This window comes from Triticum dicoccoides, chromosome 4A, assembly GCF_002162155.2.
Source record: "Triticum dicoccoides isolate Atlit2015 ecotype Zavitan chromosome 4A, WEW_v2.0, whole genome shotgun sequence".
Lineage (NCBI taxonomy): Eukaryota > Viridiplantae > Streptophyta > Magnoliopsida > Poales > Poaceae > Triticum > Triticum dicoccoides.
In genome coordinates, this window is record NC_041386.1 from 17,951,400 (window position 1) to 17,956,295 (window position 4,896).

Here is a 4,896-nt window from a genome sequence, read left to right on the forward strand (position 1 = left end):
CTCTCTCTCTACCTGACACATGCATGAAGCAGGTCAAAGCCCCTCTCGCCGCAACCAATAACTCGCTGTCTCCAGTGACACGTAATATACTATAATAGTATATGGCATCAGACACACCTTCCCGAGATCTCATCTCGGATCGTTGAAGCAAAAAAGTAATATTGTTGAGATGTTGGGTGTCGACACCGTGAGCCATGGCATGACATAATACATGTGTTTTCACATTCTCATCACGGTTATCACAGGTTCACACCTATCAGCTCCAAGTCCTCGCCGTGCCATATATGCAGAGTTGGCATGCCAGGCACCAATATCAAACACAAGGTAGTAGTACAAAGAAGAAGACAATTGCAATTTATTTGCAGATGAGAAGGCATCTCCTCAACGGCATGAATTGTGTCGACACATGAGCAAGAGTGTCGTCACTCTCAAACCAGGCATAAGAACTATATAAAACCAGCAAAACATTGAAATGATCATAGGCTGTACCCTATAGCATAACAGTACTCAATTCACGCGGTGTCAACTCGATCGAGTTGCAAACTCGGTAGCACGTCTTGCTTGAGATATTTACGACTAATTATATTTCCAACCGTATATTTGTAAAAAAAGAAGTTGTATCTCGGATAAGTTTTAGAACTATCACAATTTTGGGGTAAGTCTTGATTGGACCACATTAGCGCTATGTGAACCGCATAGGAATCTACATGAAGTACATTGAGTATCGTATGGGAATTCAATATTCAAGCCATCTCTTTGACAATATCGAGTCCCGGATGAGCTAAAATGTCGCCTTTGTGGAATCATATATGAAAGACTAAAACAATATAATGATTGTAGGGTCAGCGCTAAGATAAGAGTACTCAATTCATCTTATGCTTTCATTTTATCCATTTTGAACCTGGCAATGCGTCTAACTTTAGTTTCTTTAAGAGATCTATTTTCAATCATGTATCCGAAACAAGGGGGCATGTTTGCTTTATTTCGAAAAAACATTCACCGTCTTGACCCGTTGGTGGTGGAAATCCTTGTCTGAACCACATTTGGCATCTAGACCTAGTATTGTTAGATTTGAAGCACATTTACCATTGGCTTAAATCCTTCAAAAGTTCATCAAAGACTAAAAAGGCATTGTATGTGCTTGAGTAGTCAATTCTTTGATGACAATTGATTGGCCTTCACATGCACAAAAAGTTGGCATTTGTGTTAGTAGATACAACAAATATATGACACGCAAGCAATATAACGAATTCATGATCACATGGTCAGCGTTATCCTAGGATTACTCAACTTGCCATCTTCCTTATTTGATCTAACTACAACTCGGTGGCATGTCATAATTTTTTGTGAATTATTTTTCTTCCAAGTATTTTTAAACAAAATAATGTGTTGATTCAATTTGACTTTTAAAAACTCACAATTACACAATGGGGCGCAAATACTGATTTGAAGGACACATAGCATCAGGGCCCCATGCTAATAGATTTCAACCTGGGCCACATCAAAATCATCTGAGGTACCATAGAGAATGAAACTAAATTGTATATTTTGAAGCATTTTATTTGACATGTTAGGTCTTAAAACAGAAATGTGTCATTATTACAATACATAGTTGCTAAGAAATAAAAACGTCATAAGGGCATCGCTAAGATAAGAAGGAAAATATGGTTACAGATACATGATTGAAAATATAATTCCTTGTTAGAGAAGCTAAATTTTTGGAGAGACATGTTTTAGCCATTGGGCTTCTCTTCTTGTTGGACTTAATGGATCATGACCTATGTTTCATAGTTAAAGTATGCTATTCAGTTTAGTGGTTGTAACACCCACAATGCGGCTATATCTCCCATGTGTCGGGGCACGACTTAGAGGCATAGCCGCATGGTAGGTTTGACGCAAGAGGGGTAATCTTAACACAATCCCATGTATTGAATAAGAAAGGGATAAAGAGTTGGCTTACAATCGCCACTTCACACATATAACAAGATAAACATACATCATCCAGAATACAATCAAGGTCCGACTACGGAACCAAAATAAAAGAAGACAACCCCAAATGCTAGATCCCCAATCGTCCCAACTGGGCTCCACTACTGATCAATAGGAAACGAAACAAAACAACAATCCACATCTTCATCAAGCTCCCACTCGAGCTTGGGTTGCGTCACCTGCACTGGTATCACCGGCACCTGCAACTATTTGGAAGTATCTGTGAGCCACGAGGACTCAGCAATCTCACACCCGCGAGATCAAGACTATTTAAGCTCATGGGTAGGATAGGGTAATCAGGTGGAGCTGCAGCAAGCACAAAGCATATATGGTAGCTAACATACGCAAATAAGAGCGAGAAGAGAAGCAACGCAACGGTCGTAAGCTAGAAGTGATCAAGAAGTGATCCTGAAACTACTTACGCACACTCATAACACAAGAACCATGTTCACTTCCCAGACTGCGCCGAGAAGAGACCATCACGGGTACACACGCGGTTGATGCATTTTAATTAAGCTAAGTGTCAAGTTCTCTACAACCAGATATTACCAAATTCCCATCTGCCACATAACCGCGGGCACGGCTCTCGAAAGTTTATACCCTGCAGGGGTGTCCCAACTTATCCCATCACAAGCTCTCACGGTCAACAAAGGATATTCCTTCTCTCAGAAAGACTCGATCAGTCTCGGAATCTCGGTTACAAGACATTTCGACAATGATAAAACAAGACCAGCAAAGCCGCCCGATGTGCCGACAAATCCCGATAGGAGTCGCACATATCTCGTTCTTAGGGCACACCGTCGGGTTGGCATAAACCCTGGTTGCCCAGGGGGCGCCAGACATCGCCAGGTTGGACCAACACTCAGAGGAGCACTGACCCGAGGGTTAAAATAAAGATGACCCTTGAGTCTGCAGAACCCAAGGGAAAAGGCTTAGGTGGCAAATGGTAAAACCAAGGTTGGGCCTTGCTGGAGGAGTTTTATTCAAAGCGAACTGTCAAGGGGTTCCCATAACACCCGCGAGGAACGCAAAATCAAGGAACATAACACCGGTATGACGGAAACTAGAGCGGCAAGAGTGGAACAAAACACTAGGCATACGGCCGAGCCTTCCACCCTTTACCAAGTATATAGATGCATTAATTAAAATAAGAGATATTGTGATATCCCAACATATCCATGTTCCAACATGGAACAAACTTCATCTTCACCTGCAACTAGCAATGCTATAAGAGGGGCTGAGCAAAAGCGGTAACATAGCCAAACAACGGTTTGCTAGGAAAGGTGGGTTAGAGACTTGACATGGCAATATGGGAGGCATAATATAACAAGTGGTAGGTAGCGCGACATAGTGATAGAGCGATCAACTAGCAAGCAAAGATAGAAGTGATTTCGAGGGTATGGTCATCTTGCCTGAGATCCCGCAAGGAAGAATAACGAGTCCATGAAGAAGACAAACGGACGTAGTCGAATGAATCCTCACAACTCCAGAACGGAACCGAAGCTAACGAGAGAAGCTACCCGGAAAGAAGAAAGCAACATATTAAACAACCATCACATAAACATGGCCTGATGCACAACCAAGTATGATGCATGTCCGGTTTAATGAGGCATGGCATGGCAAAGTGCAACAAACAACACTACAAATTAAGTGGAGCTCAATATGCAACGAGTTGCATATTGACGGAACACCACATGACTTATTTAGTTTGATCTCGTTTATGTACCCAACAATATTAAATGTTGATTAACATGGCAAGATGTGAAGCATATGAAAACTACCTATCTAGACAAGTTTAAATGAGGCCGGATCTTGCCGGTGGTGGAACTTGGCATCGTTGTAGTCGATCTTGCCGGCCTTGACGTCCAACACAAAACAACACAAGGGGCCTCGGGATGCCAACAACAAGGAGGCGATGGTGGTAGTTGCAAGCTCCTGTGCAGGGGGAAGAAGAGGGCAGCCTCGTGGTCGTGCTGCTTTCTGACAGGGGCGACCCTAGTCGAGGCCAGGTGCAAAGGAGGGAGGCAGCCATGGCTCACAGGGGCCCATCTTCTTGGTGGTACTCTGGCGAAGACGGCCGGAGCGACGGTGGTCGACGGGCACGACGCAGCTGGAGGGCGCCATGGCGCGCGCGGGAACGGGGTAGCAGAGAGGCGCGAAGGCGCTGGAGGAGGGCGCCGGCAGCGGAGAAGCTCCAGGGCGGCGGCTTGGTCGTGGGGTCGAGATGCGGCTGCTCGCGTGCTCCGGCGCGAGCAGAACCAACAGCGAGGAGGAGAAAGGGAGCAGGGGCGCGCGACTGGGAAAGGCAGGCGGTGCTCATTGGAGGAGCACCGGACGGGGATCGGGAACCCCTCCTAGTCACACTGAGAGGTGAGGGAGGCGACGAGGAGCTGCAGAGGGGACGACCTTGGAGCACTGGTGCCCGGCAACGAGCATCAGGGAGGCAGGAGGCCTCAAGCGTCGGGCATCCACGAGCTCGGGTGCTGCTCAACAGCGGGAGGACAGAGAGGACGGAGCAAGGCGGCGACGACGCGAGACTTGAGGCGCAGGGGCGAGGCGAGCTCGAGCAGCTCCGGCGGGTAGCGCTCCTCGGAGGTCACCAGACGAAGCTGGACAACGGCAGTGGTGCCATGGAGCTTGGGCGAGCTCCTTCTCGTTCCTGGGAAGGAGAGAGAGAGAGAGAGGACCACCGTGAGAGAGAGAGAGAGGGAAAAATAGGAGGAGAGGAGCGGGATGAGGCCGGTCCTAGTCGTGGCCGCCGACGGCGGAGTCACCGGAGGGCGCCGCCTGCAGGGTCGGCGAGGCTCGGGCACGAGGGCTCCTGCTCCGTTGTTGTGGCACGGGGACGAGGAGGTAGGCGCTGGTTGGAGGGAGTGGTTGGAGCCATCAGTGCTTGGGGACGATTCC